General features: G+C 46.7%; 1 long non-coding RNA gene and 1 other non-coding gene across 2 annotated transcripts in view; one reads left to right on the plus strand and one right to left on the minus strand.

Annotated features, from left to right (window-relative positions):
• The window catches only part of LOC144576905 (uncharacterized), a 32,910-nt gene extending 24,640 nt beyond the window's left edge, over positions 1 to 8,270 (plus strand). Inside the window, exon 3 of the long non-coding RNA XR_013519699.1 lies at positions 7,421 to 8,270. This is a non-coding gene — a long non-coding RNA (uncharacterized LOC144576905). The remainder of the gene's footprint in view (positions 1 to 7,420) is intronic.
• LOC103791196 (uncharacterized) overlaps positions 1 to 12,225 on the minus strand; it is a 126,821-nt gene that overhangs the window by 99,547 nt on the left and 15,049 nt on the right. The gene's annotated exons all lie outside the window — the stretch shown is intronic.

Here is a 12,225-nt window from a genome sequence, read left to right on the forward strand (position 1 = left end):
ATTGAGATAATCATGTGGTTTTTGTTTTTGGTTCTGTTTATGTGGTGAATTACGTTTATAGACTTGCGTATGTTGAACCAGCCTTGCATCCCCGGAATGAATCCTACTTGATCATGATGGATACGTTTTTTGATTTGCTGTTGCAATCAGCTTGCCAATATTTTATTGAAGATTTTTGCATCTATGTTCATCATGAATATTGCCCTGAAGTTTTCTTTTCTTGTTGGGTCTCTGCCGGGTTTTGGTATCAGGATGATGTTGGTCTCATAAAATGATTTGTGAAGGATTCCCTCTTTTTGAATTATTTGGAATAGTTTCAGAAGGAATGGTACCAGCTCCTCTTTGTGTGTCTGGTAGAATTCGGCTGTGAACCCATCTGGACCTGGACTTTTTTTGTGTGGTAGGCTCTTAATTGCTGTCTCGACTTCTGACCTTGTTATTGGTCTATTCATAGTTTCAGCTTCCTCCTGGTTTAGGCTTGGGAGGACACAGGAGTCCAGGAATTTATCCATTTCTTCCAGGTTTACTAGTTTATGTGCATAGAGTTGTTTGTAATATTCTCTGATGATGGTTTGAATTTCTGTGGAATCTGTGGTGATTTTCCCTTTATCATTTTTTATTGCATCTATTTGGTTGCTCTCTCTTTTCTTTTTTTATCAATCTGGCTAGTGGTTTGTCTATTTTATTGATCTTTTCAATAAACCAGCTCTTGGATTTATTGACTTTTTGAAGGGTTTTTTGTGTCTCAATCTCCTTCAGTTCAGCTCTGATCTTAGTTATTTCTTGTCTTCTGCTGGGTTTTGAGTTTTTTTGATCTTGCTCCTCTAGCTGTTTCAATTTTGACGATAGGGTGTCAATTTTGGATCTCTCCATTCTCCTCATATGGGCACTTATTGCTATATATTTTCCTCTAGAGACTGCTTTAAATGTGTACCAGAGATTCTGGCATGTTGCGTCTTCGTTCTCATTGGTTTTGAAGAACTTCTTTATTTCTGCCTTCATTTCATTGTTTACCAGTCAACATTCAAGAGCCAGTTGTTCAGTTTCCATGAAGCTGTGCGGTTCTGGGTTGGTTTCTGAATTCTGAATTCTAACTTGATTGCACTATGGTCTGAGAGACTGTTTGTTATGATTTCAGTTGTTTTGCATTTGCTGAGGAGTGCTTTACTTCCAATTATGTGGTCAATTTTAGAGTAGGTGTGATGTGGTGCTAAGAAGAATGTGTATTCTGTGGATTTCGGGTGGAGAGTTCTGTAGATGCCTATCAGGTTTGCTTGCTCCAGGTCTGAGTTCAAGCCCTGGATATCCTTGTTGATTTTCTATCTCGTTGATCTGTCTAATATTGACAGTGGTGTGTTAAAGCCTCCCACTATTATTGTGTGGGAGTCTAAGTCTCTTTGTAAGTCAATAAGAACTTGCCTTATGTATCTGGGTGCTCCTGTATTGGGTCCATATATGTTCAGGATCGTTAGCTCTTCTTGTTGTATCGATCCTTTTACCATTATGTAATGGCCTTCTTTGTCTCTTTTGATCTTAGTGGCTTTAAAGTCTATTTTATCAGAGATGAGAACTGCAACTCCTGCTTTTTTTTGCTCTCCATTTGCTTGGTAAATCTTCCTCCATCCCTTTATTTTGAGCCTTTGTGTATCCTTGCATGTGAGATGGGTTTCCTGGATACAGCACACTGATTGGTTTTGATTTTTATCCAATTTGCCAGTCTGTGTCTTTTGATTGGTGCATTTAGTCCATTTACATTTAGGGTTAATATTGTTATGTGTGCATTTGATACCGCCATTTTGAGGCCAGCTGGCTGTTTTGCCCATTAGTTGATGTAGATTCTTCATTATGTTGATGCTCTTTAGCATTTAGTGTGATTTTTGGAATGGCTGGTACTGGTTGTTCCTTTCTATGTGTAGTGCCTCTTTCAGAAACTCTTGTAAAGCAGGCCTGGTGGTGACAAAATCTCTGAGTACTTGCTTGTTTGCAAAGGATTTTATTTTTCCTTCACTTCTGAAGCTCAGTTTGGCTGGATATGAAATTCTGGGTTGAAAGTTCTTTTCTTTAAGGATGTTGAATATTGGCCCCCACTCTCTTCTGGCTTGTAGAGTTTCTGCCAAGAGATCTGCTGTGAATCTGATGGGCTTCCCTTTGTAGGTGACCCGACCTTTCTCTCTGGCTGCCCTTAGTATTTTCTCCTTTATTTCAACCCTGGTGAATCTGACGATTATGTGCTTGGGGTTGCTCTTCTTGCGGAATATCTTTGAGGTTTTCTCTGTATTTCCTGCATTTGAGTGTTGGCCTGTCTTGCCAGGTGGGGGAAATTTTCCTGGATAATATTCTGAAGAGTATTTTCCAGCTTGGATTCATTCTCTTCGTCCCCTTCTGGTACGCCTATCAAACGTAGGTTAGGTCTCTTCACGTAGTCCCACATTTCTTGGAGACTTTGTTCATTCCTTTTTGTGCTTTTTTCTCTAACCTTGGTTTCTCATTTTATTTCATTGAGTTGATCTTCGACTTCTGATATTCTTTCTTCTGCTTGGTCAATTCGGCTATTGAAACTTGTGCATTCTTCGCGAAGTTCTCATATTGTGTTTTTCAGCTCCTTCAATTCATTCACATTCCTCTCTAAGTTATCCATTCTTGCTATCATTTCCTCGAATCTTTTTTGAAATCTTTTTTCAAGGTTCTTAGTTTCTTTGCACTGATTTAAAACATGTTCTTTTAGCTCACAAAAGCTTCTCATTATCCACCTTCTGAAGTCTAATTTCGTCATTTCATCACAGTCATTCTCCGTCCAGCTTTGTTCCCTTGCTGGTGAGGAGTTTTGGTTGTTTGTAGGAGGCGAGGTGTTCTGGTTTTGGGTGTTTTCCTCCTTTTTGCGCTGGTTTCTTCCCATCTTTGTGGATTCATCCACTTGTCGTCTGACTAGTTGCTGACTTTTTGATTGAGTCTCTGAGTGGACGCCCAGATTGTTGATGATGAAGTATTTCTGTTACTTGGTTTTCCTTCTACCAGTCTAGCCCCTTTACTGTACGACTGCTGAGGTCCACTCCAGGCCCTGCTAGTCTGGGGTGCACCTATAGCAGCTGCGGAACAGTGAGGGATGCTACCAGTTTCTTTTTCTGCTATCTTTGTCCCAGAATGATGCCTGCCAAATGTCAGTCTTCTGGATATAGAGGGGTCAGGGAGCTGCTTGAGGAGACAGTCTGTACTTTATAGGAGCTCAAGTGCTGAGCTGTGAGCTCTGATGTTCATTCAGGGCTGTTAGTCTGCTAGGTTTAATTCTGCTGCAGCAGAACTCATTAAAAAAAACAACCCTTTTTTTCTCAGATGCTCTGTCTCGGGGGGTTGAGGCTTTCTTTATGAGTGTCTGTTGCGCTGTCCTGCCCAGCTAGGAGGCAGTCTAGGCACTATTTGCCTGCCGAGGCTCCGCCCTGCTGGTGTGAGGTCTGCCCTTTTGCTGCAGGCTCTGCCCTGCTGCTGCGGTCTCCGCCCTGCTGCCATGGGCTACGCCCTGCAGCGGAATCTCTGTTGTGGTGGGTTGCCTTGGCAATGGCAGGCTGCATCAGCAATGGGCGTGTACCTCAGTAGGGGCGGATTGCCTCAGTAATGGCAGACGCCCCTCCCCCACTGAGCTGTACCGTCCTGGGTTCAGCTGTGCCCACAGTGAAACTCTCCACCTGGAGCGTTTGGAATCGCCGTTTTTTTTGTCCCACTGCACTGGCCCAAACACCGTTTCCCTGGAATCTCCTGGTCTGGCTCACTGTCCAACTCCTGTTCAATCAGATGGATATGCCAATCTGCCCTCTCAAGTCTCAGATTGCCGGTTCAACAGGGCACCCGGACCCGTGTGCTTTATGCGGAGTGCTGTGGAGCGCTGCTGTGCTGTAGCGCCGGCCGCCGGCTGCACTGGCTGCCAGCTGCACCAGCCAAAACCTCTTAGCTGGCGCCCCGCGTCTCTTTTATACCTGGAAATTTCCCCGTTCTGTGGGCAACAAAGATCCATCTGGAAATGCGGCCCTGACTCACCCTCCGCGTGTTCACTGAGAGCTTCAATCCTGGGTTGTTCTCACCATGCCATCTTGAGTCCGTCTCGAGATAGAAAGTTTTCTATCTGCTTCTAGCTTCTGAGATTGCAGGGAATTGTCCTAATTTCTTACAATCTCTTGTTATCATTTATTCCCTAAATGAATAGTTGAATTCATCAGTGAATCTGGGCATGGTGCTTTCTCTTTTGGAAAGTCTTTTTTTAATTAATAGATATATGCCTATTGAGATTGTGTGAGTAAATTGTGTAATTTTTTAAATTAATAGATATATGCCTATTGAGATTGTGAGTAAATTGTGTGTGTAATTTTTAAATTAATAGATATATGCCTATTGAGATTGTTTCTTCTTGTGTGAGTGTGAGCAAATTGTGTCTTTCATGAAACTGATCCATTTTACCTAGGTTGTCAAATGTGTGAACCTACCATCATTCACAGTATTATTCTATTATCCTTTTAATGCCCACAGATTCTGTGATGACATCTCCCTTTCTTTTCTGATTGGTAATTTGCATCCTCTTTTCTTCTTCATCATTTGCCAATATGCTTACGGATCTTATTAATCTTTTTTAAATAACCATTTTTTTGCTTATTCATTTTCTCTATAGATTCTGTTTTCAAAATTACTAATTTCTGCTCTAGCTCTTATTTCTTCTCCTTTCGTTGGATTTAATTCACTCTTCCTTTCCTAGTTTCCTAAAGTGGAAACAGATGATTTATTCTAGATCTTTCTTTTTCTAATATATACATTCTATGCCATCCAGTTCTAAGTACTGCTTTTCGGCATTCCATAATTTGTTTTTTTGAGGCAGAGTCTCAATCTGTCACCCAGGCAGTGGTGCAATTTCACCTCACTGCAACCTCCACCTCCCAGGTTGAAGTGATTCTCCTGGCTCAACCCCTGAGTAGCTGGGACTACAGGCTTGCGCCACCTTGCCTGGCTATTTTTTGTATTTTTAGTAGAGATGGGGTTTCACCATGTTGGCCAGGTGGGTGTTGAACTCCTGACCTCAAGTAATCTGCCCACCTCGGCCTCCAAACGTGCTGGAATTACAGGCATGAGCCACCATGCCTGTCCTTTCCACAATTTTTGATAGGATGTGCTTTCACATGCTTATATACACAAATACAATGCATAACAAGTGCATTCAGTATTCAACAAAGTGCATGCTGTACAGGTTTGCAGCCTAGTAGCAACAGGCCATACCATCTGGATTTGTGTAAGTACACTCTGTGATGTTTGCACAAGGTCAAAACTTTCTAACCACACATTTTTCAGAACATATGCCCATCATTAAGCCACACATGACTGTATGTTGTTTAATCACCATGTCTTTGGAGATTTTCCAGCCATTTTTCCATTACTGATTTCTAGTTTAGTTCCACTTGTGGTCTGAGAGCAGACATAACATGAATTCTGTTCTTTTAAATCTGCTAATATGTGTTTTATGGTTGAGAATTTAGTTGCCTTGGCGATTACTCCATCTGAGCTTGAGAACAATGTGTAATCTGCAGTTGTTGGAAGGGGCAGTCAAGAGACATCAGTGATATGCAGTTGATTGATCCTGTTGAGCTGAACTACATTGGAGCAGCCCATCTCTGAGACAGGGGAGACAGTCTCCAACTATGATGGTGGACCCATCTTTTTCTTCTTCAAATTCTGTTAGTTTTCATCGCAAATAGTTTGAAAATCTATTCTTAGGCATACACATCTTCTTGGAGAACAGACCCCTGTGTCATTACATCCTGCCCTTCTGCATCCTGAGAACCTTCCTTCCCTTGAAGTCTATGCAGTCTCTGCTTTCCTTCAATCAGCATTAATGTGGCATATTTTCTCCATCCATTCACTTTTAGCTTTTAATCCATATGTCTTTATCTTTTCTTTTTTGCTGAACTCTGCAGGGAAATTGCTGTCTTTATATTTAAAGTAGATTTTCTTTCTTTTTTTTTTTTTTTTTTTTTTTGAGACAGGGTCTCATTCTGTCATCCAGGCTGGAGTGCAGTGGCATGATCATAGCTCACTGCAGCCTTGACCTCCTGGGATCAAGCTATCCTCCTACCTCAGCCTCACAACTAACTAGGACTACAAGCTTGCACCACCATGCCAGACTCATTTTTTTTTTTTTAAGAGATGGGGTCTCACTATGTTGCTCAGGCTGACTGGTCTCAAATCTCTGGCCTCAAATGATCCTCCCATTTCAGCCTCCCAAAGTGCTAGGACTACAGGTGTGAGGCACCATGTCTGGCTGAAGTGTGTTTCATAAACAACATGTACCTGGGTCCTGTTTTGTTCATTTGTTCTTGCATGTTATCTAGTTTATCTATTAAACCCTTTATTAATCAGTTTTATAAAAATTACCTCATAATTCCAACATCCCTGCCATATCTGTTTCTAATGCTTGCTCTATCAATTCGTTTTCTGCCTTTTAGTATGCCTTTGAAGTTTTTCTTCACATCCCAACGTGATATTCTCAGGAGAAGGAACTGTTGTGAATGTGCGTTTAGTAAAGTGTGGTCAGGTATGGGGGTGTGGCAAGCTGTTCTGATCCTTTCAAGCTGCTATAATTAAATTCACTCCAGCAATCTGTCTTTTATTTTCATGTATTTTTTGAGACAGAGTTTCACTCTGTTGCCCAGGCTGGAATGCAGTGGCGTGATCTTGGCTCACTGCAACCTCCACCTCCCAGGTTCAAACGATTCTCATGCCTCAGCCTCCTGAGTAGCTAAGACTCCAGGCACCTACCACACCCAGCTAATTTTTGTATTTTTAGTAGAGACAGGGTTTCATCATGTTGGCCAACTGGCTCAAACTCCTGACCTTAGGTGATCCGCCCACCTTGGCCTCGTAAAGTGCTGGGATTACAGGCGTGAGCCAATCTGTCTTTTAATTGGTATATTTAGACCACTGATGTTCACAGTGATTATTGATACAGCTGGATTAATCCCTACCACACTTGCTACTGTTTTCTACATGTTGCCCTTGTTCTTTGTTTTTACTTTTGTCTTCCACACATTTTTTGCCTCTTGTAGTATCAACTGGGCATTTTATATTATTCTATTTTCCCTTCTTTCTTAGCATTTATTTTTGCAGTTACACTTTTTTGTTGTTTTAGTGGCTGACCTAGAGTTTACAATATACAACTTATCCAAGTCCACTTTCCAGTAACACTAACCATTTGATGGACAGTGTGACTGCCATATAAAACCAATTTACTCCCTCGGGACCTCCCACGCCTGTTACCATAGCGTTTCATTTCAATTACATATAAGCAAACGTGTGCCTGCACACATAAGCGAATACAATGTCACTATTATTTCGTGTGCGTGCATACATGAGTACAATGTCACTATTATTTCGTGCATACTTCTGTTAGACCAACAAAGAATTAGAGAAATGGAAGCACCGCCAGGGACCTCTCATCCACACCACCCACTGTGCTGCACCGCGGGAGCGTAAGTGGAGACTACGGCCCAGGAGAGGGAGCACCTTCCCTAAGCAGGGCAGACCTGTGTGGAGCACTGCCCCAGGATGCTTAAAGTTGGAAAGAAAGTTGATTACTCCCGGGACAGAAACAGCTCACTCCAGGCAAGCAGGAGGTAAGCAGAGGCCGAGAGGAAGCAGGTGCCAGACGAGTGTGGGCCAGAGAGCCACGTCAACCATCTCCAGGCTCTGCCCCGCAGGCATCCTCCTGCTACCCACCACTCTCATCATCCATGAGGAGCTTCTACAGCTGGGATGACGGGAATGGCCTCCTCCCTCAGCTCCCAGTTCTTGGATCCACCAGGGAGGAATCTGGGGCCTTCAGACACGGCACAGGAATCCACAGGGAGCCCTTCCTGATCTCCACCACACTCCAAGCAGACATCTACCCTGGCGGAACATGGGCTGTCACTCAGCTCCGCCTCCAGCAACCCGGTTTCCTCCTCCCCTTTCCTTCAGATGCGCCTTGACCTGAACCAGAAGCCATAAACCTCAGGTTACTCCTGCTGCTTTGTTTTCATCTGGGGGTGAAACCACTTTCAAGTATGTGGTCAAGTATCAACAGTACAGGTGATGGGTTAACTTTAGAACAGGAATTGGCCTGCAGATGGAGGGGGCTGCAAGAACTGCAAGAATCTTTTTTTATGAAATTTTTATCTATTTTATATTAAACATTCTTGCTGCTGTGCTGCAAAGCCATAGCAGATTTGAGGGGCTGTTGATGGCTGAATTATTCTTTAGGTTGAGATATGTCCTTGGGTTAAATTAAAAGCCCAACCCAAAACTGAAGTGGGAAGGAGGAGCACCTTTGCCTCCGACAACCCCACCCACCCTCCCCTTAGGCCCTCTGCCTTTTGAAAGCAAAGCACTTTCACTGTGACGGGGACACCGCCGGTATTCGGCCTGGACCAGCAGGGTCCTGGAAGATTTCGTGGCCTCGATTTTTTTTTCAATCCTGCGGTTTTTCTGGGAAACTTTCAGGAATTTTGTAATATCATGATTTTCCACACTTGAGCACTTCCTAACGTGAAGTGTAAGAACTTTAACTGAAAGTTTAAATTGAAGGTGCTGTTTGTACTTACTCAACGAAAGCTCAGCCACTGTGACAAATCCTGAGAACAAGCTCATTTAAGAAAATGATGCTGCCAGGCACAGTGCCTCACACCTACAGGCAGATGACAATCCCAGCACTTTGGGAGGTGGAGGTGGGAGGATCCCTTGAGTTTTAGACCAGCCTGGGCAACAGGGCAAAACCCCACCTCTATAAAAAAATATGTATTTATTTTTTATTTTTTGAGACGGAGTCTTACTCTTGTTGCCCAGGCTGTAGTGCAATGACACAATCTCAGCTCACTGCAACCTCCACCTCCCGAGTTCAAGCGATTCTCCTGCCTCCCAGGTAGCTGAGATTACAGGCATATGTCATCACACCCGGCTAATTTTTTTCTATTTTTAGTAGAGAGAGGGTTTCTCCATGTTGATCAGGCTTGGTCTCGAACTCCCAACCTCAGGTGATCCACCTGTTTCAGCCTCCCAAAGTGCTGGGACTGCAGGCATGAGCCACCGTACCCGGCCTACAAAAAATATTTTAAAACTAGCTGGGCATGTCGGTGTGCCACTGTAGTCCCAGCTACTCAAGAGATGAGGTGGGACGATCACTTGAGCCCGGGAGGTTGAGGCTGCAATGAGTGGAGACTGCACTACTGCATTTCAGCCTGGAAGACAAGGCAAGACCCTGTCACCCGCCCCCCCGCCCAAAAAAGAAACAAAGGAAAGGAAAAAAGAAAAGAAAGAGATGGAAGAAAGAAAAATCACAGACTTTGGCAACTTTAAAATCATATAAACTCTAATCCGGCAATGTCATAGAGGGGTAGGAAGAATGGGTTCTCATTTTCTCACATCGCAAGGCTGAGGTGGTCTAACCTTGATGCCCGCAGTTAGAAATACAAGGCCTTCAACTTTGTGGTCCTACTCAAACCTCCTCCCTGTGCTCACAGAGGGTGCCACAGAACAGCCCCAGGCCCTAGTGACCCTGAGGAGACGTTCGCAAGTCTTCTCCAGCCCTGGGGTCTAGTCCTCCAGGCGGGTCCCGTCCCCACTCTGTTCCTCCACCTAGTGGTGGCCCTGCCCTCCACCTTGGGCACTGCTGGGAGACTTGCACGTGGGCTGGGAACCTCTGCGCTTTGGGGCCCTCCACTTTCTCCATCCACCTGACCTCCAGGGACCTGGCTTGTTCCCACAGAACCCAGACCTGGACCCTCGCCTCGGTGAGGGGGGGTGCAGCCCCCTGCGCAGACCTCAGATCATCTCCTCAGCACAAACTCCAGCCCTGAGGCCACGGAGGGCTGGATGCAGAGATGGACGAACTGGCAGGGGGTGCCCAGCCCCTCTCCAGTGCCCTGCAGGTACCCAGGAGTGAGGCTGGGCACCCCCCCCCCGGCCAATGCATCCATCTCCCCTGGAGTCGCGCTTGCCAAACAGGGCACCTCGGTCCTCCTGCTCAGTGGATCCTGGCGGGCGTGCGCGGGCCCTGCGTCCACGCACCACCTCACACTTGCACCCCGCCGCCGCTCTGACACCCCCACAGGCACAACGTCTGGGGCGCTCACACGCCACGTGGTCACCTCCCCGCCGAGCCCGCACCCCCACGTGCAGCACCCCCGCTGTGCTCACAATCCCAGCATGGTCAGCCCCCCACTCGCGCACCCCCGCCGCGGTCACCCCCACGCGCGCTCCGGGATCCTTCGGGGCTCGCGACCTGCGCAGCCAGCACCCCAGCCCCGCTCGGCGCCCCCGAGGCCATGGGGTCTTCACCCCATCCCAGCTCTGCTCATCCACCTGGCCCTCCCCGCCGCGGGGCTGGGGACGGAGGCGGGGGTTCGAGACTGCGCCTGCGCAGCAGTCACGGACTTCGGCCTCCAGAATCCTCCCGGGTTCCGGAACCGGAAATCCGCGGCGGGCGGGCCCCCCAGGGGTGCTGGGAAATGTAGTCTGGCCGCGGCATCTCCCTCCCTCTGCTGCAGGACTCGCCCCAAGCGCTGGCGGCTGGAGTGGGCGCCCTCCTACGCGGATGGCGAGGCTCGCGCAGACCCCGGGGTGGGGGGGCTCCGTGGGCGCGGCGGGGCCTGCCTGCCTCGCACCCCTGCTGGGGCCTGGCCTCCACCCCGGGGATGTCAGAGGCTTTAGAACCAGAGCGACTCCATCTTGACAGGGGCTGGCTGGGTGCAGTGAGGCTGAGACCTGCAGGGCTGTATGAAAGGAAAATCGGCTGGGCGCGGTGGCTCAAGCCTGTAATCCCAGCACTGTGGGAGGCCGAGGCGGGTGGATCACGAGGTCAATAGATCGAGACCATCCTGGTCAACATGGTGAAACCCCGTCTCTACTAAAAATACAAAAAATTAGCTGGGCATGGTGGCGCGTGCCTGTAATCCCAGCTACTCAGGAGGCTGAGGCAGAAGAATTGCCTGAACCCAGGAGGCGGAGGTTGTGGTGAGCCGAGATCGCGCCATTGCACTCCAGCCTGGGTAACAAGAGCGAAACTCCGTCTCAAAAAAAAAAAAAAAACGGAAAATCAATCTTGGGGCTCCAAAATCACTGAGCTAAAGGGACAAGTCAAGCTGGGAACCGCTTAGGCCAAACCTGCCTCGCATTCTATTCAGAATCATCCCTCTGCTCACTGAGGTAAGTGCACAACTATCTGATGGCCTCCTTTGGGAAGGCTAATCAGGAACTCAAAAGAATGTTTGTCTCTTAACCACCTGTGACCTGGAAGCCCCCTCCCTGCTTCAAGTTTCTCGCCTTTCTGGACGGAACCAATGTACATCTTACATATATTGAGATCGCATGACTCCCTAAAATGTCTGAAAACAAGCTGTGCCTGTAATCCCAGCACTTTGGGAGGCCAAAGCGGGTGAAGCACTTGAGGTCAGGAGTTCGAGACCATTCTGGCCAACATGGTGAAACCCCGTCTCTACTAAAAATACAAAAATTAGCCAGGTGTGGTGGTGAGTGCCTGTGGTCCCAGCTACTAAGGAGGCTGAGGCAGGAGAATTGCTTGAACCGGGGAGGTGGAGGTTGCAGTGAGCCGAGATCGTGTCACTGCGCTTCAGCCTGTCAGTGACACTCCGTCTCAAAAATACAAACCAAAAAACTAAGCTGTACCCTAACCACCTTGGGCACATGTTGCCAGGACCTCCTGAGGTACATCCTCATGGGTGCGCAGCCTCAACTTTAGCAAAATAAGTTTTCTAAATTAACTGAGACTTGTCTCAAATATTCGGGGTTCACAGCTGCATTCCCAGTGAGGAAATAATGTCTACAGTGGTCCATTTCCAAGACAAAATGCCTTAAATCGGCTCAGGTCAGCAAACCACAGAAGAAACGGGATAGACAGTCCCTGCTTGGATCACCAACGCGTGCTTGTCGCCCTCACCTGAAACAAAAAGTTTAGTCTAAAATAAAAGTTTACTAGTCTGTAAAATCACTAGCTTTGTCTGTTCTTATCAGCCTGCCTAGTTACTTAGGTCATAAGTCAAATTCCTGAGTCTCTGAGCTGACTGGGATTGCAATGCATTGTGAGCTGCAACAACAAAAAAAAACACCTGAAACCCCTGCCCACTGGAGGCTGCAGTGAGCCGAGACTGCGCCACTGTGCTCCAGCCTGGGCAACAGAGTGAGTCTTTGTCTCAAAAAAAAAAA

The sequence above is a fragment of the Callithrix jacchus genome, chromosome 7 (assembly GCF_049354715.1).
Source record: "Callithrix jacchus isolate 240 chromosome 7, calJac240_pri, whole genome shotgun sequence".
In the NCBI taxonomy this organism is placed as follows: Eukaryota; Metazoa; Chordata; class Mammalia; order Primates; family Cebidae; genus Callithrix; species Callithrix jacchus.